This window comes from Xenopus laevis, chromosome 1L (genome assembly GCF_017654675.1).
Source record: "Xenopus laevis strain J_2021 chromosome 1L, Xenopus_laevis_v10.1, whole genome shotgun sequence".
Lineage (NCBI taxonomy): Eukaryota > Metazoa > Chordata > Amphibia > Anura > Pipidae > Xenopus > Xenopus laevis.
The window spans coordinates 89,942,975-89,968,598 of record NC_054371.1 but is presented as its reverse complement, the minus strand read 5'-3'; the positions used below and the strand labels follow the sequence as shown (position 1 = coordinate 89,968,598).

General features: G+C 37.8%; 1 protein-coding gene across 1 annotated transcript in view; it reads right to left on the bottom strand.

The window, feature by feature from the left end:
* LOC108711362 (signal-transducing adaptor protein 1) overlaps positions 1-24,831 on the bottom strand; it is a 250,025-nt gene extending 225,194 nt beyond the window's left edge. Inside the window, exon 1 of the mRNA XM_041591137.1 lies at positions 24,676-24,831. The gene's annotated coding sequence lies outside the window, so the exon portion shown is untranslated. The remainder of the gene's footprint in view (positions 1-24,675) is intronic.
* Positions 24,832-25,624: the final 793 nt, after the last annotated feature.

The window sequence follows — 25,624 nt, the reverse complement described above, 5'->3', positions numbered from 1 at the left end:
GGAAACACACTTTTCCCAGACCTCAGTACCTAAATACTTTCCTTATGCATATCGTAAGGTTTATCTAGCTTCCTCCCCTAAGAAACATAGAGGGGTCGCGATATTTATACATAATAGAGTGAATTTTGTACTAAATTAATCAAAGGCTGACCCAAAAGGCCGCTTTTTGATACTTAATGGTCTTATTCAAGACTCCCCAGTTACATTAGCAGTAGTCTATGGCCCTAATGAGAACCAGAAATCCTTTTACAACTTTTTTCCCCCCTACTGGAGGAGCGAAGGGTAGGCCCGACACTGTTAGGTGGAGATTTTAATGAAGTGATCAACCCCTACGTTGACAGGCAGCCAAAAATACGCCAGCAAGCTTTACCTAAAAGAGCACACGGTTCTCATTATTTTGCTAAACTACTAGAAAAATGCAGATACATTGACACCTGGAGGGAATGCCACCCTTTGTCGAAAGACTTTACGTTTTTTTCCCCACCTCACGATTCTTTTTCTAGGATTGATATGATACTGATCCAACAACATTTAACCCCCCTTATACTTCACTCTAAAATTCATTCCTGTTCCTAGTCAGATCATTCCATAGTATTGCTACAGCTCTCCAACCTCCTTAATAAACCAGACTCCTATAGATGGAGGTTAGACGACTGTCTGTTATCTGACCCCCAAACTACACAACTTCTAGAGCAAGAACTAACGCAATATTTTCAGACCAATAACACCACTGATATTTCAAGCCCTACGTTATGGTCAACCCATAAAGCGTATATTAGAGGGGTATTAATACAAACTAAAGCTAGGATACGGAGAGCTAAGAATGAACAGATAACAAAGCTGAATAAGAAATTACAGGCTAAAGAAGACCTACTTAAATTAAGTCCAACAGATTTCTCCCTCAAACGTTGCGTAGAGCAAATTAGGACCCAATTAAATTTATTACTAACGGAAAAAGAGATGAAAAAATTGCAATGGGACAAACAAAAATATTTCCAAAAGGCTAACAAAGCAGATACCATGTTAGCTCGCCGCTTATCTAATAAATTTTTACAGTCTCCATTCACCCAAATCAGAGACCGTAATGGCCATCTTACAGAGAACCCAATCAAAATAGTTCAGGAATTTGCAGCTTATTATCAAACCCTATACCAAGAACAAACACCACAGGACGAGAAACAGACTCCTTTCTTACACAGCATCAGATTCCACGCCTCTCAGAATCCCAAATAGAAAGCCTATCTACCCCAATAACCTTACAGGAAATACAGCAAGCCATTAAAACCCTTAAAGTCAAGAAAGCCCCGGGTCCTGATGGCCTTACCGGGAGATACTATAAAAACCTTTACCTCGATTCTCTCACCTTGGCTCCAACAACTATTTAACGATATCTTACTCGGCAGGCATAAATTTCACCCTGAGTCCCTTCTCTCCCAAATAGCTGTTATCCCTAAACCAGATAAAGATCATTCTAATTGTAAAAATTTTCGTCCAATATCGATTCTTAATCTAGATATTAAATTGCTAGCTAAGATTATGGCCACCAGATTGAACCTTTTTCTGGGGGACCTCATACATAGGGATCAATCAGGTTTCATTCCGGGAAGACAGGTCCCTGATAACATTTGCAGGATAATTAATTTGGTAAGATATGCAAAAGAAAACCACATTCCCTCTATGTTGTTGTCACTAGACCTGGAAAAGGCTTTCGACACAGTATCCTGGCCATACTTGCATAAAACCCTATCTAGCTGTGGATTTCCAGTGCAATTTCTTAACGTGATTAAAGCTTTATATCAGAAACCTATGGCGTCCGTGCACCACATGGGATTTCAGTCCCCTAAATTTCCGATTTGCAGGGGCACACGACAGGGGTGCCCTTTGTCCCCCCTGTTGTTTGCCCTAGCGATTGAACCTCTGGCTATTGCAATCAGAGAGCACCCTAGAATAACTGGTATCAAGGTGGGTAATGTGGACTATAAAAATGTTTTATTGGCAGACGACATCATGCTCACAATCTCCAAACCTATGTCTTCTCTCCCTTTCTTATACAAAGAATTGCAAACTTTTGGACATATTTCGGGACTCAAACTCAATGCAGCAAAAACAGAAGCCCTTAACATCAATATTCCTAAACCTATTGCTAAGCTGTTAGAAATCAACTTTCAAGTACAATAGCAGCCGCACAACATCAAGTATCTGAGGGTCCACCTTCACCATGACCATAACACCTTGTCACCACTAAACTACAATAAAACTTCTCAAAAAATCATCAGGATGATCACCTCTTGGGGTAACCTCAAGTTATCCTGGCTTGGGCGCATCTCCACTATAAAAATGTCTGTACTCCCTCACTTACTGTATTTATTCCGGACACTCCCGGTCTCTCCACCTGCAGGAATGCTTACCTCCCTACAAAAGGCAATTAACAAATTTGTGTGGGACGGGAAAACACCTCGCATAAATTTTCCAACAGCTACCAGACATAGAAATAAAGGTGGTATCGGAATTCCTAATCTAAAAAATTACTTCATAGCAGCACAACTAAGTCTGATAATAAACTGGCATCATTCAACCTATGCCCGGCTTGGGTACAAATAGAACAGGATACACTTAGGGGCCGATTCATCAAGGGTCGAATATCGAGGGTTAATTAACCCTCGATATTCGACTAGGAATTGAAATCCTTCGACTACGAATATCGAAGTCGAAGGATTTAGCGCAAATTCTGCGATCGTACGATCGAAGGATTATTCCTTCGATCGAACGATTAAATCCTTCGAATCGAACGATTTGAAGGATTTAAATCCAACGATCGAAGGAATATCCTTCGATCAAAAAAACTTAGGCAAGCCTATGGGGACCTTCCCCATAGGCTAACATTGACTTCGGTAGCTTTTATCTGCCGAACTAGGGGGTTGAAGTTTTTTTTAAAGAGACAGTACTTCGACTATCGAATGGTCGAATAGTCGAACGATTTTTACTACGAATCCTTCGATTCGAAGTCGAAGGTCGTAGTCGAAGGTCGAAGTAGCCCATTCGATGGTCGAAGTAGCCAAAAAAACCTTCGAAATTCGAAGTTTTTTTACTTCGAATCCTTCACTCGAATTTAGTGAATCGGCCCCTTAGTGAAGGCGCCATAAGTAATCTGCTATTTACCAAAGCACGATCTGGAAAACGGATCTCCAACCCCATCATACTACATTCATTAAAAATTTGGAATTCCCTGCCCTCACACTGTGGACTCTACTCACCTCATAAACCAGTTGCTGGATTCGAGGCAAACGGTGATTTCCCCCCTGGGTTCAAGGGCAGCTCGTTTCAATGGTGGTCTGACAATGGCCTATGCAATGTTCATTCCATGACTAAGAGTCAACACCTCCTAACATGGGAGCAACTTCGAGAGAAGCACGATATTCCTCCACGGGAACTCTTACGATACCATCAAATTCGCCATTACATACATTCTCAAGGGAAAGTGAATACATTTTCCAATCCAACATTGTTTGAGAGAATGTGCTTACAGGACATCCCTCACAAAGGATCGATTTCGACCTTATATGACCAGTTAAACCATTTGTCACCATTAAAGTCACTGAGATTTGTGGCACTTTGGGAAAAAGACCTACGGATCTGTATGGAGGAGGAACAATGGTCTGACATACTCAAGGACACTGTTCATTGTTCGGTTAATATCGCTATCCAAGAAACATCTCAAAAAATTCTACACCAATGGTACCTAGTTCCCACCCGACTTGCAAAATGGTATCCAACGAGCTCCTCATTATGCTTCAGGAACTGTGGCCATCAAGGTAGCTTCCTGCATGTCTGGTGGGAATGCCCGAAAGCAGTCAGATTCTGGACTTGGATCTACACACTAATCTCCAGTGTTACAGGACTGACACTTTTGAAAAATCCAGCGGAAGCTTTAATACATAAAAGGATATCAGGCGGTAATAAATATCTCAGAAAATTGATCACTCATATTTTCTCTGCTACAAAACAGGTCATTGCATCTTCTTGGAAGTCGCCAATACTAGACTTTCAGAAGGTAAAAGTCAAACTAGACAATGTTTTGGTCTTGGAAAAAATGACCAGCTTCAAAACAAACTCTCAAAAGCAGTTCAATAAAATCTGGTCCCCTTGGATGGCCTATAGAAATTTGACACCCAGGTGATATTTTCTGTCTTATCCGGAACGGAAGTGACTTGACATGTTTTGATGGTTTTAGTTATGGGCTTTTCTTTCATATGCTCCCACCAATTACCCACCTTGATACCCACCCAACGCCCAAATCTCAGGTTACACCAATGCTATGCACAAATGACAGTAAACTCACAGGCTGTGATATAAATGTTTATTGTTGTTGTTAAATGGTTCAAGGCAATGCTGTACATTATCTTTGCATTTTCATTCTGCGAGCTGGGACAACCCCAGTACTCGCAGTCTTGACACCATGTCTGTGTATGCTTTGTCTTTTTTTTTTACATGAAAATAAAAAATATTAATAAAAAAAAAAAAAAAAAATCAAGGTACATTTACAATCTCTTACTTTTAGTAGCGAATCCCCTCCAATAGACCACTCTCACATAGGTAAACAAGAAAAATAAGAATGTACCCTTCTTTAAGATATATAGTGGATCTAACTGGTTGCTCTGTTGACTCTCCTGTTGCCAGCAATAAATGTGCCTGTAGGTGTCACTGTGCACAAGAGTTATACTGTGTACATAGTACTTTCTAGACTGTTTTAAAGTATTAGAGTTGAAGTGTAATGGCTGCATGAACCTGCTAATAAAGCACTGTTATACTCTACTCATTCTCGGCTACCAAAACACAACAAATTAGCAAACGAGATGTCTCTTCTACCTCTGCAGTTGCCTGCAGCTTTTCTCCCAAACGCTGGTGAGCCTACCATACCTTTTACTGCTTGGATACATATGTTTGAAAATTACATTATTGCTGCTGACCAAGGGGAGATTTCTGCTGCTAGAAAGCGTGCTTTACTTATTCACTGCCTGGGAGCAGAGGGACAGCGCATATTCTATACATTACCCTTACCTTATGAGACTTATGAAACTGCTCTTACTGCTATAAAGAACTTTTTCATGCCAAGAATAAATGTGGTTGCTGAAAGAGATAAATTCCGCCAATGTGGACAGCATAATGGCGTATCCACAGAACAATTTGTAGCAGCTTTGAGAGAGCTGGTTGTTACCTGTGACTTTGGGAATCTAACAGGTGAAATGCTAAGAGACCAAATAGTGGAAACAACAAATTCACCTCGCATTAGAGAGAAACTGCTCCTAGAGCAGTATTTAACCCTTGCAAAGGCTATTACAGTTGCTAGCCAAATTGAAACAGCAGTGGCAGAGGCTAAAACTCTCAGTCAGGGAACTGCTGGGAATGTACAGACTGTGAATTCAGCACTGTGGCCTAATAATGCACAGTCACAGGCAAAATACAGTGCTAAGCAAAGGGATTCATAGATGTATGGTAGGAACCTTGCAGTACATTATAGCTCACCACATTTGACCTTTTTTTTTCATTCCTATGGGATTTATTGAAGTGTATTTATCAAATAGTGAACATGGTGTGGGTCATGGAGACCACTGGTCTAATACAGGAGAAAGGTGGAGTGAAAGAAAGGCAAGTGCAGTTGAGTCCATTATCCATTCACAGTCACTCCTCACCATCTATAATTGTGTAGCCGGTGCATAGGCATGGACATCAGGTCCCCCATTCTGGTGAATAAACATGATTTTGGGGTGGTCCAAAGCTTGCCTTAACAGTGTCCACAAAATGACACCTGCCTACTTGATGTGATTGTGAATTGCAATACTAAAGGCACCAAAAAATAAAATAATTTAAATAGTGTAAATAAAATTTATTTTGCTTAGCAAACATTGAAAAGAATTTTGAATTATTTCTTAGGTGACAGGTCCCCTTTAAAAATGAAGAAGTTATGGGGATCAGAGGAGGTTAGTTGGTTGATTAAGGGCAGGCAAAATGAAGCATTCCCCCCCCTTTAATAGGCCCACTTTTAATAATTTAACCATGCCTGGTTGACTAAGGAGGAAGTTGATTGAAGATTTTGATTAGATTTTGTGGGTTAGACGTGCAAGTGCAATATTACAATTCAATCACAATGTTTTTACCCACAATGCAGTTGTTTCCCCAGAATTCATTTCAATCACCAGGGAGTTGCTTTTGTAATGGGCCCGAAGGCGCAGCAGTAATAGTAGTGGACCAAAGAGGAGACACAACCGGGTTCGAGGTACAAAAAGGGTTTATCCAGAAGAGTAGTCAAGGTACAGGCAAAAGATCAATTCAGGCGGCAGACAATGGAGATACGAAAAACAGGCAAAGGTCAATACACGAATAATCAGAATAGAAGTCACACCCAGGAACACTAGTCAAAGGAACCTATAATTGGGCAATGAAGACAGGGGAAATGGGGTTTAAATAGTCCAAGTCTTGGCGCCAAAATATTGACGCGCTGGCGTCAGACGCTGACGCGGTGGCGTCAGACGCTGACGCCAGCGTCCCCACGCTGACGTCGGCGCCCGATTCTGACGCCGGCGTCCGTTCCGTCGCCGGCGACCAATCCTAGATGGAGAAGGCGCTGATGTCACAGGAAAGCGCCCGGCAGGAGCCATGCGGTGGAGCAGAAGGTTGCCATCTTGGACGCCATCTTGGGTGAGAGTTGAAGTTTCCATTACAGTACCCCCTTCCCTAGGGGGGGCCTCAGGACCACCGGGACCAGGACGAGAAGGAAACTGTTTGTGGAACCTGCGGACAAGGATGGGAGCATGAACGTCAGAGTTCTTTACCCAGGAGCATTCCTCAGGACCGAAACCCTTCCATTCAATGAGATATTGGAGAGTACCCCTGGAAATGCGGGAATCCAAGATTCGATTGACTTCGAACTCCAAAGAATCATTGACGACAACAGGAGCTGTGGAAGAAGAAGAGGGAGAGGAGACTGCAGGTTTAAGAAGAGACACATGAAACACATTAGGGATCCTCATTTCGGGTGGAAGAAGAAGACGGACAGCCACAGGATTGATGACCTCGATGATGGGAAAGGGACCGATGAACTTGGGACCAAGTTTAGGAGAGGGAATCTTGAGACGAATATTACGAGTAGACAACAAAACCTTGTCACCAAGAGAGTATGTTGGAGAAGCAATCCTCTTTTTGTCGGCAAATTTCTTCTGGGAAGAAGCACTCTTTTCCAAATTAGCGGCAGTAGCCTGCCAGATGGCCATCATATGAGCTGCTTGATCATTGGCGGCAGGCACGTTGGTGAGTAGGAGGTCCTGAGGAAATGCCAAAGGGTTTAAACCAAAAACACAGAAAAAAGGAGACTTCTGGGAAGAAGAATGCAGGAAATTGTTGTGGGCAAATTCCGCCCATGGAAGAAGGTCTGACCAGTCATCCTGACACAGGGACACGTGACAACGTAGGAACTGTTCCAATGCTTGGTTGACACGTTCGGCGGCCCCATTGGATTGAGGATGGTAAGCGGAAGAAAATTGAAGAGAAATGTTCAAAGCTTTACACAGAGACCTCCAAAATTTAGACACAAACTGAGGACCACGATCAGACACAATTTCAGCAGGAAAACCATGGAGACGAAAAATATGTTTAATGAAGAGTTCAGAAAGTTCCGGGGCAGATGGCAGTTTGCGGAGGGGAGTGAAATGAGCCATCTTACTAAATCTGTCAATCACCACCCAGATGACAGTGTGGCCGGAAGAATTTGGAAGATCGACAATAAAGTCCATGGAAATATGAGTCCAAGGTCTAGAAGGAATGGGTAGAGGCAACAAAAACCCTTAGGGGGGGAATGTCCAGACTTAGAAACGGCACAGGTGGAACATGATGAAACAAAGTCTTTAACGTCTTTCCTTAAAGATGGCCACCAGACCAAACGAGACAAAAGTTCGGTAGTCTTTTTAATCCCAGGATGACCAGCCTGTTTAGAATTGTGAGAGTGGGACAAGATGGCAGGACGAAACTCTGGAGGAACAAAAGCTAAACCCAGGGGAGTCTCTTCAGGAGCAGAAGCTTGAGCGGAGAGTAACTGAGAAGCGCAGGAAGGAAACAAAGCTGCGATGATCTTGGAGGAAGGAACAACAGGTTCAGGATCTTTGGAGCAAGAGTCTTCAGGAATAAAGCTTCTGGATAATGCGTCGGCCTTCCTGTTCCTGGACCCAGGGCGAAAAGTAATAACAAAATTAAAACGAGAAAAGAAAAGTGCCCACCTGGCTTGCCGGGGATTGAGGCGTTTGAGAGACTGGATAAATTCGAGATTTTTGTGGTCAGTAAAGATCGTTACCGGGACCGAAGAGCCCTCTAATAAGTGTCTCCACTCTTCCAGGGCCAGTTTAACAGCAAGAAGCTCCCGGTTGCCAACGTCATAGTTCTGTTCGGGGGAAGAAAATTTTTTGGAAAAGAAGGCACATGGATGAAGTTTACCGTCAGAAGAAGATCTCTGGGATAACACTGCACCAGCACCGATGTCCGAGGCATCCACTTCGATGAAAAAGGGTTGAAGAGGTTCGGGGTGTCTAAGGACTGGAGCGGAGGAGAATGCTTCTTTGAGAGATTTGAAGGCTTCCAAAGCTTGAGGGGGCCAGTGCTGAGGTTTGTTTCCACCACGGATCAGGGCAAGAATTGGAGAAAGTCTGGAAGAGAAGTTTTTAATGAACTGTCTATAGTAATTGGCAAAGCCAACAAACCTTTGAACAGCTTTAACACTGGTAGGAAGAGGCCAGTCCAGGATTGCAGAGACCTTGGCCGGATCCATCTTGAAGCCTAGGGAAGAAATAATGTACCCAAGAAAAGGAATAGAAGAGACTTCAAAGGTGCACTTTTCCAACTTGGCGTAAAGGTTGTTTTTCCTCAGTCTGGATAGTACTTCACGTACTTGGCTGCGATGTTCCTGGAGGTTTTTAGAAAAAATAAGAATATCATCCAAATAGACGACCACACACTGCCCCAATAAATCTCGAAAAATGTCATTAACGAATTCCTGGAAGACCGCAGGGGCATTGCAGAGACCAAAAGGCATGACTAGGTACTCATAATGACCATCACGAGTATTAAAAGCGGTCTTCCATTCGTCCCCCTCACGAATCCGAATGAGGTTATAGGCCCCACGAAGATCCAATTTAGTGAAGAGACTGGCACCCCTAAGTTGATCGAACAGTTCAGAAATGAGAGGAAGAGGGTACCTGTTTTTAATGGTGATCTTGTTAAGTCCTCTGTAATCAATGCAGGGCCGCAAACTACCATCTTTCTTTTCAACAAAGAAGAACCCCGCTCCTGCAGGGGAGATGGAAGGACGAATAAATCCTTTCTGCAGATTCTCCTGGATATAGGATTTCATTGCAGAAGTCTCCGAGGGAGAAAGTGGATAGGTGCGGCCGCGAGGAGGCATGGAGCCGGATAAAAGTTCAATTGGACAGTCGTATGGACGATGAGGTGGAAGGTTTTCGGCAGAATTTTTATTAAAGACATCGGCAAATGCTTGATATACGGAGGGAAGAGAAGAATTTGAAGACACAGAAGAAATTTTGACGACAGGAGCAGCAGGTAAACAGTTCCGTACACAAAATGGACTCCACCTGGAAACTTGAGTAGAGGACCAATCGATAACAGGATTGTGGAGACATAACCAAGGTAGACCTAAAACAACCGGAGTGGAGGGGCAATCAATAAGAAGAAAAGACAGTCTTTCCAGATGCAAAGAGCCCACCTTGAAAGAGAGTTCTTGAGTGGACTGTGAGATGGTCGCAGAAGATAAGGGCCGATCATCGATTGCCAGGACTCGAAGCGGAATCGCCAAGGATTGGAGAGGAATGGAGTGGGTTGCAGCGAACACACGGTCCATAAAATTTCCTGCGGCACCGGAATCAAGAAAGGCCTGAGAAGAGATCTCTTTGGAACCAAACTGGATCTGCACTGGGAGGAGGAAACGTTGAGCAGAAGAATGGGGAGAGCGACAAATCCCACCCAGGTAAGTCTCCCCAAACTTACCTAGGCTTTGGCGTTTCCCGGCTTCACTGGGCATTCCAGAGCAAAGTGAGCTTTGCCCCCGCAATAGAGACATAACCCGCCGCCCTTCTCCGATTCTTCTCCTGTTCGGAAAGACGGGCCCGTCCGATCTGCATCGGTTCCTCTGCTGGTAATGAAGAGGAAGAAGCAGACGTCGCGGGGGTTGGAGAGGACGAGGTGTAAGCAGGGTCGTAGAGTAACGGTCTCTGGAAGCGGGGAGCCAGGATAGGCTGAAATCGGGAACTTCTCTTAGAGCGTTCACGGTCTAATTCGACCTGGAATTCTCGCTGGCGAGTATCCACTTTCACTGCCAAAGCGACCAGGTCCTCCCATCTGGGGGGAATTTCACGGGACACCAGATCATTCTTAATCCGCATGGCTAGACCATTGTAGAAGGCAGCATGGTAACCGTCGTTGTTCCAAGAAGTCTCCGCCACCAGGGTGCGAAATTCAATGGCATACTCGGAGACAGAGCGAACACCTTGCTGCAGTTGAAAAAGCCTAGCGGAGGATGCAGTGGCACGACCTGGAGCATCAAACACGGTGCGAAGCTCTTGGACAAACGCCCTGGCGTTGTCAATCAGCGGATCCTCCTTTTCCCAAAAGGGTGATGCCCACTCCAAAGCTTTTCCCTGCAGACGAGTGATTATATAACCCACCTTTGCACGTTCAGAAACGAACTGACCAGGAAGCAGGGCAAACTGAATCTCGCATTGGTTAATAAAGCCTCTGCACGCTTCAGGATCACCACTGAAGAGAGGTGGAGCAGGAATACGAGGCTCAGAAACCTGGAGCGGAATAGGTATGGCCGGAGCAGGCACAACCGGCGGAACCACGGGAGACAGAGCAGTCAACTTCTCCAGAATCGCCTCGAGGGCCTGGCCAAAATGGGATTGTTGAGCTTCATAAGTCTTCATACGAGAAGCCAACCCACGAATAGCCCCTCCGACATCAAGAGGTGCTTGGGCCTCCTCCGAAGGGTCCATGGCCCAATTATACTGTAATGGGCCCGAGGCGCAGCAGTAATAGTAGTGGACCAAAGAGGAGACACAACCGGGTTCGAGGTACAAAAAGGGTTTATCCAGAAGAGTAGTCAAGGTACAGGCAAAAGATCAATTCAGGCGGCAGACAATGGAGATACGAAAAACAGGCAAAGGTCAATACACGAATAATCAGAATAGAAGTCACACCCAGGAACACTAGTCAAAGGAACCTATAATTGGGCAATGAAGACAGGGGAAATGGGGTTTAAATAGTCCAAGTCTTGGCGCCAAAATATTGACGCGCTGGCGTCAGACGCTGACGCGGTGGCGTCAGACGCTGACGCCAGCGTCCCCACGCTGACGTCCTGACGCCGGCGCCCGATTCTGACGCCGGCGTCCGTTCCGTCGCCGGCGACCAATCCTAGATGGAGAAGGCGCTGATGTCACAGGAAAGCGCCCGGCAGGAGCCATGCGGTGGAGCAGAAGGTTGCCATCTTGGACGCCATCTTGGGTGAGAGTTGAAGTTTCAATTACAGCTTTTAGTTGCGTTAAGTTTAGTTGAATAAAATTGGGAAAAAATAGAATACCTCAAATTTGTATTCTACTCATCAAATCAATCTGAAAAACTTGAATTTAAAAAAAACGCTTTAAATTAGCCTGACAGTTTCCATTGGCGTATACATGCCCAAAGTTTATCTTTCGAGCTTTCCATGCATTTTGCTCTCAATTAATAAATTTGATTTCTTAAACGCACATATAAAATTAATTATTTTAGAACACAATATAATAAAAAATAAAATTCAAACTTTGATAAATTAGCTAGAATCTTCTATACAATTGCCCCCTCCCATACTCAACAAATGTATTGTATACAGGTGATTGCTTAGATCAGTGCAATATTGAACCAAAAAGCACAGTGCCCAGCAGATTAAGCCATGATAGGATATAACAGATTAGAAGGTGGTTCACCTTTAAGTTAACATTTAGTAGGATTGCGAATTCTAAGTAACTTTACAATTGGTCTTCGCTATTTTATTTTATCATTTTTGAATTATTTGCATTCTTCTTCTGACTCTTTCCAGCATTCAAATGGGGGTCACTGACCCCACCTAGAAATGGAATGCTCTGTAAGGCTACAAATGTGTTGTTATTGCTACTTTTTATCACTCAACTTTCCATGTAGGCCTCTCCTATTCATAATCCAGCCTTTTATTCAAATCAATGCATGGTTGCTAGGGTAAAGCTTGGCTGTGTTGCATGTTTTGTTACCTTTATACTGTTGCCACTGTCTGATTGCAGTTATACTGTGTAGATTTTGGTAATCCACACAGCATTCCTTTAATAATTTTCATTAGCATTATACAATGTAAAAGACTGATCTACAAAAAAAGTCTATCTCATTTGCACACATTCCTTAATTATGTGAAAAAATATTTGCTATTATTATTTATAATGTGGCAACATTATTTACAGCACTGTGCAAGAGAAGTAGGGCAAAACAGCTCATAAATATACAGGCTGCTACCAGAAGGTCCTGCTTATTAGAGCATACAGATATTGTATTTGCATTTGTTATCATTTTAATTTAAATAACTCTTAAATGATACATTTACAGCAAATTAGTAAATATTGGGTGTAGGAACCGATATATATAAATATAAAAACCCCTTTGCGTTTGTCCACAGTAAGTAAATTATAAATGTTTCAACCAAGCATTTTTTCTCAATCCTTAAATGTCTGTATTTTCTCAGCACGGAGCTGACCTAGTTTTGCAATACTAACAAAAATGACTGGTATGAGCAACACAAGTGTTTAAATGCACTAAACATTTGTTATTTGTCAGAATTCTACATCTAACCAGTTAAGGAAATAATAAATAAAAACCCCACAGAATATCCTATTATGAGATTTACGAAAAAGGTGGACGTTATGCATCATATGTACTGTCAAAATCTGACATGCAATTAAAGGGTGTTTAGCAACTGTCACAAGTTTTAATTACAGCATGTACATCCTAAATTCTTGTCCATCATTGGAAAATAGATATACAATATACAATGAATTTATTTCTCTCTTCTTTCTCATTCCTTCCATACGTCTGCATCTTTTTATACACACTTCACTGCATCATCCTTATCTGTAGAGCGATTGCGCATTAAAATCCCTTGATCTGTGAGTAATGTATCCCCCTGAAAAAAGGCCCCAGAGGGACTGAATTTCAAGGCAGATCTCTATTAGCTTATTTTGATGTTTTTATCCTTTCGTGATTGGGAACCATTCTCTGCAGCCAAAACAGACAATTTTCTGAGGGCATTGAGTGAATTTTTAGATCTCCTTAGAGAAGTAGGCTTAAATAAAACATTAGGCCACTGCCAAAGCTGACTGGCTTGAATGATGTAACATCTCATGCGGTTCATGCATTTCAATGTAAGTTTACACTCGTGTGAACATCAGCTCTGCCATCCCGTATGGCTTTAAGTAAAAGTTTGCACGCAAACATGGCCTCCATGAATGTTACCTCAGGCTAAAGCACTTCCATCATCGACAAAATTAAGCATTATACTGGGTCTCTAGTGGTTAAATCTGTCTCTGATTCGACTGTGGTTGATGTTTTATTAATGGCGTGAGATTGTGCTTTTTTTGTAGGCTCCGGCAGCAGGTGAGATTGTCATATCCACTAAAAGAGAATGAGAGAAGATTGCTAGACACTTGCGTGGAATGTTTCCACAGTTCTTAATTTCTGTTGAGAGGCACGCAATATAAACAAAGTTTCACTTAACTGCAGGGACATTTGTCAGGGCTTTGATACACACAAACTTCCACTTCAGCACTATGAAAACATTACATTTTTTTTTAAACCCAAGAGCACAGAGCTTGTTCTGCCTCAGCAACAAATCTTCTGCCTCTCTGGATAGGCTGGCTATTTGTCTGATGACTTTCTTCCTTTGCTAATACCTTACTATGTTGTTTTCTGAGGTGTTTGGTATATTCAGCATTAATTTTCTGGAATTTTCTGGAGACAGTTTCTTATTTACATTTAAATACATTTCACATTCTTATATTAACATTAATCAACAAAAAATATTAATATTAACAAAAAAATACAGTTTATTTTCCAGCAATAGCTAAGGCAATAAACCATTTTATTCAGTAACAAGCAAATACTGTAGGTAATAAATAAGCATTTTGGAATTCAATATTTTTCATTTTGTTTTCATTGTGCTTTTATTACATATCCTTTTTGCAATTTGTAAATGTGACTTTTTAATAAGCATCCCACTTTTCAAAGACCTGATTTGTACTGCAGCATTATGCAAGTGCCAAGGATGGAACATGATAAAAAGATTCATAACATGTGTGCCTCTGCGTGCATTACACTGCATGTTTATAGTCATATCCCTTTAGTAGTGCTGGGAGATATGCAGCAATTAACTGGACTTAATTGCTAATACTATACGTTTGTTTGCATGAACTGTACTTGTCACTTTTCTGGATACCCCTTAACAAACAAGTTAATCCATTGATTTTTCACTGCAGAAAATGAACATTTTTCTGACTCTTTCCAGCTTTTAAATGGGGGTCACTGACCCCATCTAAAAACATATGCTTTATAAGGCTACAGATTTATTGTTATTGCTACTTTTTATTACTCATCATTCTGTTCAGGACCTCTCATATTCATAGATCATTCTCTTATTCAAATCAATACATGATTGATAGGGTAATTTGAACCCCGGACTTCCCAGCCCTCCTCTCAGTCATTGCCAGAGCATAAGCTACTGTTGGAGCAATGTGACCTGACCTTAGCTCCAGCTCCAGTGCTCCTGCCACTATTACTCACAGTCTTGTCTGGTCTGACTCCTTGATTCCAGTCCTGTCTGGTCCTGCTTATTGTTTCCAGTCCTGTCTGGTCTGACTCCTTGTTTTCAGTACTGTCTGGTCCTGCTCCTTGTTTCCAGTCCTGTCTGGTCCTGCTTCTTGCTTCCTCCTGCTCCAGTCCTTGTCATGCCCATCTCGACCTGTTTCTACACCCGCACCATCTCTTTCTGTCACAGAGTCTTCATCCGAGTGCTGATCTGGTTCTACTCCTGCAACATTTTGACTCTTCATCTTTCTTCACTCCTTTCTACAATGCAATCACAGATCATTTGCCATCTCCATCCTTTTCTGTGCAGTCACAGATTCTTCACCTACTTTTTCCTGTTCCTGCTCACAAAGTATCAGCTCCTGCTTGAAGGATTCACCTTTGATCCCTTTTACTCCTTAGCGCCCACTACCAGGTGTCATAGGCTTCTTTTCTCCTCCCAAGTTAACTATGTAACTATGGAGGGGTCATGTCAGTGTGTGTACCATATGTATGTGCACCGGGTCTCATTGGGGTTGAACCAAACTTAATTATGTAACCATGTCTTAAAAATTTAAAATTGAAATTCGCAATGCAATACTGTATAATAAAGAATATTACATTATGAAACACAAACTTGTATTTGGATTTGTGTGCCCTACTGCATAGTTGAAAGAGGAAAGAAATAAGAACTAGGTGTAGGTGTGTTTGTGGGCAGGCCTGGAGTTGGGTTGAGGGCTAAAAGGGCACAGTAGATGTAGGAGGCATAGAAATTAAGAGGGTTAGACTAGGGGGCACATTTACTAAGCTCGAGTGAAGGATTTGAATGAAAAAAACTTTGAATTTCTAAGTATTTTTTTGGGTACTTCGACCATCGAATAGGCTACTACGACCTTCGACTTCTATTCGAACGATTCAAACTAAAAATCGTTCGACTATTCGACCATTCGATAGTCAAAGTACTGTCTCTTTCAAAAATACTTCGACTACATACCTCGGCAGTTTAAACCTACCGACGTACAATGTTAGCCTATGGGGACCTTCCCCAGCCTTTTTTGATAGAAGAAAAATCCTTCGATCGATCTCTTAAAATTGTTCGAATAAAAGGATTTTATCGTGATCGAACGATTTTTACTTTGATCGATCGATCGCAGGATTTGCCCAAAATCCTTTGAATTCGAATTCGAAGGATTTAAATTCATGGGTCGAATTCGAGGGTTAATTAACCCTCGATATTTGACCCCTGATAAATGTGACCCTTAGTAACAGACTCGGCACTGAGTTCTTCTAGCTGTGGGAGTTTGTCTGCATTACCTTTCTTAATATTTTATAAATTCTTTATCATTTCTTATTCTTTTTTTCTGTTCATTCAGCTTTCTTCTGCTGTGGTTTTGCTTTCCCCATTCTGCTTTCCTTATCTGTCAGTCATTTCATGTTGTTCCATTGTTTTCCATTTAGTTAGCACGTACAGTATCTATTTTCTCATATTTTCCCTATTTCCTGCTCCTCTTCTTCATATCTCTACCAAATCTTTCCATTTAGCTGTTTCCTGATTTGCTATTTCATGTTTTCTTTGGTTGTTCCTTCTCAATAATTAGCAATTGGAAAATATGTTTCAATTACTGAAATTAGAAATTTATTAAATTTATTTCATCATGTATACCTGATTTATCACAGTAACTGCATTTGACTCCTTAGTTTATGAAAAATAGAGTATATGTAACAGAGACATAAGAATCCACCCCTATTTAGCGTTAGAAAAAGACCAAAATGTAGCTCAATCCAGCTTTACATAAAACATGTGGAGCAACAGGACAACCTGGGCCACATTGGTGTGAATGGAAAACAACAATCTGTACAAAAGTAAACCATATAACAAACAGTCTAATACTTCTCCGACATGTTGTTTTACATAATCTAAGTGAGTGAAACTGTGTCCATAGTATCTGCTTCCCCTACAATAGTGCATGATTCCACACAGTTTGTGCAGTAATCTGTGATTTATATAATTGAATATATAAATCTGTCACCCAGACATAAAAAGCTGTATAATAATAGTCATTTTCAAACTAAACATAAAACCCATTATTGTATTAAAATATCCATACTTGTTTTAAAATTCTAAGCTGTCAATCATACATTGTTTGCCCCTCGTCTATGCTTTAGGCATAAAGGTGGGGCAAGTAGTTATTTTCACTTTCTAGTCTGCACTTCTTGGTTGTCACTGCACTCTCACATTCCCCCTCCCTCTGCATCCTCTATAATTGTGTAGCCAGTGCATCAGGTCCCTCATTATGGCACATAAACAAACTTTTGACATGACAAACTTTTGGCAACGCTTGCCTTCATAACAGTGTCCACAAAATGGCACCTGCCTGCTTGATGTGATTGTGAATTCCAAGACTAAAAAAACAAGACTGAAATAATTACCTCCTGATCAGTCATCGATATGGTAAAATATATTCTATATCTTCCTTTAACATTCTGCCATTCTGAAGTCTGTCATGGTAGTATACCTATATTTCCTTTTTAAACATGACATGTATTGGCATTGAAAGCATTGTGTGTGTGTGTATATATATATATATATATATATATATATATATATATATATATATATATATATATATATATATATATATATATACACTGTATGTGTATCTATATCTATATATATATCTATATATATATATATATATATATATATCTATATATATATCTATATATATATATATATATATATATATATATATATATAGTAAATTTAGACACAGTGCACACGGACAACCAAAGAGCAATGCCTGTGTGCTGGTTATATATATCAATAGTAATAAGCATAAAGAAAAACCGCACCAACAGGTCTTTATACAAAAATAGAAAAACTTTTATTGATCAATGTTTCGGCTCGACCGCTGGAGCCGTCTTCAGGAACAAAAAAAAAAAACTGGCTCCAGCGGTTGAGCCGAAACGTTGATCAATAAATGTTTTTCTATTTTTGTATAAAGACCTGTTGGTGTTGGTGCGGTTTTTCTTTATGCTTATTTATATATATATATATATATATATATATATATATATATATATATATATATATAGTATGTATACAGTACTGAAGGGAGATATATATATATATATATCCTATAATTTTTTCTGTCATGGATTTTAACAGTGTTTGTTAATGCTATGCATATTTCCTATAAATATACCATAAAAGATGATGTTACAAAATAAAACAATTAAACTTTAGACTGAACAACATTGAAGAAATGTTTTAATTAAATATCGATTTTCACCTTGGATCAGAACTTTCTTCACATCGCGTCCTCTTTCAACCAAACAAGTCTTATGATTGATTTTAGTAGATATTAGCTTCATATAGATTAAAAATCAAGAATCTTGCCCTCTAGTGAGGTATAAATTTTTCTACACTGAAAGAAAAATCTTTTCTAACAAAATGCTATATTTGGATTGTACTCAGCTATATTTTTAATGAAATAATAAAGTCATGTATCAGTCTGTGTCTAAGTTTTGTAGATAACATTTTATAAAAAAAATGGCTGCTTGTTATTTACAATCAATGGGTGTATTTCAGCATTGTTTTAGCTGCAGAAGGGAGATCAGGGACATGCAATCTGTCAAAGTGTCATTAAAAAATGGATCAACCTTGTTCTTGTCCATATTTATTGAAAACATTAGGCTATATGAAAATACCTTTGTGGCATTAAGGCATCCGTAAAATATTCTCAACATTTTTAAAGTTAACTTGTTCTGCCAAACAACACAAATGTATACATATAGTATATAGTCATAACTTTAATATTTACTGTAATACAGTATAAACACAAAATGAAATATATTTAATATAGCTCAACAGTTGTGATATTATTATATATAATATTGTCATTGATATTATTCATGTTTACTGAACTGGTATAATTACAATTACTACATTATTACAATAGCTTAAGTCAATCTTAATTAAACCATTGTCCTAACTAAGTAGAATCCTCTTTGAAAAATGCGGTAAACATTTTTGTGTTATTTCGTTTTTTATAGTGATTCTTATATATATAAGTAACAAAATATAATAATAAAAATATGGAAATTCAAAAACAAGTAAAATATATTGCTATTTATTTTATCATTCCAGCAAGATGGTGGTATTTGACCACTCTTGAAATTTTGATAATAAAGGTGTATATTTATACCCTAGGGAAATAGTGTTTGTGATTATCAACAAAGACTGGTTGGTTTGTAAAAGATATATAAGAGTAAAATCAATAAGGCTTACAGATCTGACGAGTTACACTATTGCTATATTGATTTATTTTATGTTATTTTGTTTGATTATTTGAACAATGTTGTACTTGGAATTATAGTTAAGATTATCTGTCAAAATAAAATAGGGGTTTCAGATTGTCATGAAGCTGCATTAGAAAGATTTTAAATTATATCTTTAGTGTACACCACTTCATCCATAAAACCTGAAGAATACTGCTATTCTTAGTTTACTATCATGTTCTGCCACTTCTTTACCTAACAGCACATGCCCTTTGTATTTTATTCAGCAGATGTAGGTTGTTGCTTCAGGTTAAGTAAAAGTCTTTGTGTCTTTAAGCTTTGCCATTAATATTTGTTCCCTGTATGCTATTGAAATTTTTTCACTGCAAATTGTTGACAAGGTCCTCAAGCTGAAAGTGTATTTATATTAAACACAGAGAAGGGACACATATAGATAAAAATGTAAGAAAAGGAGACAGTAAAAGTGCAGCAAAGCAATACAGTAGAACCCCAATTTTACGTTTTTCAGGAAAAATGAAGTCCAGTAAAATTTAAATCAAGGTACATGTATTATGCATTATAAAATGGTGGCACCACAAAAATGTGGGAAACCCTAAAATCAGGGTATGTAAAATTGAAGTTTAGCTTTAATTAAAAAGAGAAGGAAGAGCACACAAATATGCATTATATCATCAGTTCATTCTACCTTTATTTAGGAAACTCTCTTTCAACATTAAAGCCAGCATAGGACTGAGTATTTTTAAAATTTGGAGGGGGAATGATTTACCTTTGCAGGTTATGGTATGTCCTAGGAGTTATTTATTAAACATGGGTCCCAGGTGTTCTATTGTCTTCAAATGGGGAGCTATAATAGTTCACTCTAGGAGAGTGAGTCAGGCAGACAGTAGAGCATCCAGTAGCTCTGCCGCAGAGAGCAGAATGGTTAATAGCCTGTGTGTCATCCACAAGCATAGGGATGTAAATGGATAGCAAGATCCAAAAAATGGGCACCACTTGGATGGTTTTGTACCTTGGGTACTAGACACATGTTAGTTTGAATTTAATTTTATTCTGCTGCTTTCTGTTTTGAAACAGATCCTAGTAGCAATCAGTCCGTGGCATTTCTATGTCAGCAGATTTATGCTCTCTTGCACTAGAAGAGCTGATTTTCTGGTTTAAAATAATTCATTCAGCTCTGACAATTACCAGTAGCAGCTTTTACCATCCCTGGTAACTTGTTTGGCGCTGCAGCCTGAGGCCTGAGGTGAGCGTCTCAACACGACTCATGGCAGCAGTGCCCGTGCAGTCAGTGCTGAGAAACTAGGAATATAGGCAGTACCTTGTATTAATAACAAACAGAAATCAGATGGCACTCACCAAGCAAAATGTGCTGAATTTTTATGATTTATTCAGATCTCTGCAAGTGCAGAGATCTGAATAAATCATAAACATTCTGCACAGCAAAGTTCCCAGATAGAGCACCACAGTATTTAACCCATGGAGGTAGGATTCTATTGAAGTACCTTGTATTATATTTAAATAATTGCAAACAAAATTAGCTAATTGGAGAGAGAGAGGCCTAGACTTGATTTCAGAAACTGCAGTACTATTGCCTCAGGCATCAGTTTTCTGTGCATTAATGTTTTTTTCTCCCATACTCCAAAAACAACCAGGCAAATTAACTAGCCCCTAGTAAAATTAACTTTTAATTAACTATAAAACAATGTGATAAGGACTCAGAGTGTAAGCATGTGTAATTATTAATATTTATAAATTAAAGGATTTGGTTAATATCTAACAGGTGCTCTTTTGCAATCAAGTTTGTTCACCTTTCTAGAACAAAATTGACAGGAAGCACAAATTAGATTTGTTTTCCTTTCTCCGAATCAACATTTACAAAGAGATTGTATTTTTGAAATATAAAAATAAGATAGATTGGTCAAATTTCAAATGGGTAATAAAAAGTTAAATGCATTTCCTGTGCTTTCTGGAATAATAAAGCACTTTCTGCATTTGGCAGAAATGTATTCTTAATGGGCAGGCTCGGTAGACACATAGGCATACTCCATCCTGGCCCCAAATCACCCCCTAACTTCACATCATTCAGATGTGCACATTACAGATCCCTGGCAGGTAGAGGATGCAAATGACCCCTATCAAGGGTGAGTAGTAAAGACAGGGATGCCTTGTTCCCACCAGTACTACGGTCTGTACCTCACATTAGCTATACCTAGACACAAGTGCTCAATGTAAATGGAATGATTTTGCATTTCTTAGGGGCAGATTTACTAAGCTCGAGTGAGGGTTCGAATTTAAAAAAGTTCGAATTTCTAAGTCAATTTTTGGGTACTTCAACCATCGAATAGGCTATATTCGACCATTCGACTTAGATTCGAAAGATTCGAAGTAAAAATCTTTTGAATATTCGAACCATTCGATAATCGAAGTACTGTCTCTTTATAAAAAACTTCTACTTCATACTTCGCCAAATTAAAGCTACCGAAGTGCAATGTTAACCTATGGGGACCTTCTACAGCACTTCTCTAAGTTTTTTTTGGTCGAATAAAAATCCTTCGATCGATCGCAAAAAATATATTGTTCCATTTGATTGCAGGATTGCCAAATTTGTTGAATTTTTTTTTTAAAGTTTTTTAATTCAATGGTCGAATTTTGAAGTTTTTTGTACTTCGAAATTTGACCCTTAGTAAATCTGCCCCTTAATGTTCTAACTATTGTGTCCAGGGCATTATTAAGTGATCCCCTAAATATCTGCATTAGATCTTATGGAGTAAGGCAATAAAAAATTGAAAAATATTCAGTATTTGTATTTAGTTAATCTCAAAAGGTAATTATCTGCAGATGTTGTCTTTAGTTTTCTATCAAATATTTTAATAACCTTTTTGGTGCTATATTATTAAATACTGTATTAATCTTGCTTGACACAAAATGAAATGTATCATTTCTGTTTTTGATGAATCCAGTGAACTTGCAAGTTACAATTTTAGCACATGTTCAAATGAACACTTTTTACATTGGTAAAATACTGTACTTAATCCATCACAGCTATTATTATTATTATCATTATTATTATTATTATATTTTATTATTATAATAATGCATTTACTGTATACTGTATATTACTGGATACAATTCATTTATTTTCTTTAAGCAATTATTAAAATTACTATTTTTAAAATAGAAATCATTTCCAAACTAAAACAAGTGATTTTGATTTGATTAAAGTATTTTCTGTTCATATTCCTGACTGTTGTTTAAAAAGACAGTACATTTTATGCCAAAGGTATGTGTAAAAATGCAATTAAAAAAAAGATTTTGATATTTCATGCACTGACTCTCATTATGACCTTTTCAGCTTTTACTGTCTCATGTAAATGTGGGGGATAAAGTGCACGCTTAGTTTACACAATAGAATTTGATAGTGCTAAATCTATTTTCAATAGTTTTGCATATTAATATATTGATTGAGATAATAGTATTTTAATATTTAGTAATAATTAGTAGATTTTATTAAGACCAATAACAAAAGTATGGCTTGTGAACATCTTTAGAAGTACTAACAACATGCTATGGTTTCTATTGGATTAATCTTTTTCAAAGATAACAAATAATTCACTGTACAGGCATTTTTTAATATCATGCATGTATTTTATATTTTTAAGTTAAACAATGTTAAATGGCAATAAAAACTTGTACAGGAATGCATAATGCATTATATATATATATATATATATATATATATATATATATATATATATATATATATATATATAAAACTGTATATAGACTAAAAGCGAAGAAATATATATATATATATATATATATATTTTTTTTAACATATGTTAATCCTAGTTTATAGATATATCATTTGAACAATACCATTATGTTTGATTATGGAAAACACATATGTGGGAAAAAGACAAGGTTTGTTATTTGTTAGAAAAGGAAGAACCCCGAAAAACATGACAGAAGTGCTATTAAAATCTGATTTGTATTCCAGTACATTTTCTGTCTGTATTATTTATTGCAGATACAAAAAAAAATATATTCTTGCTGTAGATGTAATATAATATCTATTTCTAAATTTGTTTATTTGTTATTTTAGATGTAGACACACTGAATGTGATAGATATGTGAGTGGGTGCAAATAATATAATAAATATATAATATATAATATTACAGTAATGCAAGGCCTGAATACTGCAGGATGTTGTTGTAAAAAGTGCGTATGCTTAATTTTGGTGAAATATTTGATATATATTTACATATAGTTACAACAATGTATAGTCCCCTCCACAAAAGTTAATGTGGTGTATATACTCTCTAGATGTCTGGCATTGCATCATTGTATGTAATTTGCTTAAAATAGGAGCAAATTAAGTTTGACCCATGTATTAACAGCCACAGAAATTGACAGTCATAAACTTTTCAGATGACTCGTGTCCCTTCATTTGTGTTGATATTAATAAATGGATTTAAACACCCTTTGCACCCTTAATTGTGTGCAACCTCTGCTTTCAGAAAACTTATAAATAAACATACACAGATGCACCATAATTTTAATTAACAAGCTATTATTAATGTCCACATAAATTAATAGTGAAAGAAATCCACACTGATTTTTTTATGCATGGGTTTATGCAAATAAAATAATTTGTATAAAATGTAAATCATGTTAGTATGCATGTATCTACTTTTTCCTTTTAGAGAATAGCACCAATTACTAATTGTATTTAATGCAACCAATTCTGCTTGTAGATTACAAAACAAAAAACAATATAAAGGTCTTGTTATTTTTAAAACTTGTACTGTATGTTCGCTGTGTGTAACTCACATCTGGATAAAGGAAAGTTTGAACTACTGTATCAATCATTTTTGGCTTAGCTTTCTCACAACGGGAGCTGTAACAAATAAGGTCAATTCAGTTTGGATATACTTTCAGGTATTTCAGAATCGGAATTGGAATAAAACAAAAAACAAAAGCCTATTTCTTAATTTTTTCCCTGTTTAATGCAAGCCTAAATTACAATAAAAATTTAACCTAATAACAGCCTCCAGATACATATAATAAAACAATTGTTAATAATATTAAGATAAACCATTTAATATATATATATATATATATATATATATATATATATATATATATATATATATATATATATATATGATATTTTAATACATCCATATAAGCAGAAAATAACTGTGAAAATTATATTCAGTAAAACGTAAGTAAAGTCAGTCGCTGCATCTCCATTATAGAAATCCTATATTAAGTTTTAGGATTTGGAAAGTTATATTGGCTTCTATCCAACAGTATTCAAAAGTCACAAAGACTGAAACTGAGAACTGTATTTTAATTAGTTAAAGCTAGCAAAAATACACACATACAGGGAAAACTGTCAAACAACCACAGCTAACTTCGGTACAATGAAAGCCCAACAATGAGCAATTGACCATTCAAGTTTTCAATAAAGAGATAATTACCTTTTTGTTTATCCTATGGTTCCAGAAGCATTTTGGTTATGTAGCAACTGCATTAACTGAAGAAACTTGGTGACTCTTAGCACAAGATGACATGAATGAGTAAAACAGAGTGCACAGAACAGCTCTAAAAAGCAGGAACTTAAAATAATTATTCTTTACATTTACATGGCTCATCACGTTTTATTTCAATAATGAACTGCATGGACTGTATACCTCCTGCTGTTAGGTGGGGGCTGGAGAGTCATCATCAATTTGCACTAACTCTGATCATGTCTGCTTCATGTAACAGTAGTTTTGAATGAAAATCAAGTTCTTTTTTGACAAATAACATAGAAACCACATGTTTTACTAGGAAATGCAACTTTGTACACAAATATCTGTATAAAACAATTGTTTTAATATATATATTATTATTTATCATATTCATGATAGAAATGTCAACTCTCACTCAATGTTTTTAAGTTATATTTGATTTTAAAATGTGTATTTCTAATTTATTATGAAAAATTATGGATAATATTTTTTGATTTGTAAACAAAAAAGAAATTCAAAAATTTGAATATGGTAATTTATCATGTACTGTCTCTTTAAAAATTCGACTTCCACCATTCAATTCCTACGATTCGAAAAACCTTCTATTTCAGCTGGTCTTTTATAATTCGAATTTAGAATTTTTTTGAATTCGAAATTTGACCCTTGATAAATATGCCCCTTGGTGTAAATAAGCATGGAATTATTTGAAAAATTATAAAATTTAATTTATACAATATAGAGTTGAAATATTGTATTGACCATACTGTGCCTACTAAAGTTGTACCAGTATAGGACCTATTATTTGGAATACTAGAGTTTTCTAGATACACAATCACTCAATGCTACTAAAAACATACAAAAATTAAGAATACTTTGCCATCAACATAGATTTTTGCAGCACAGTCAAGATCAAGTT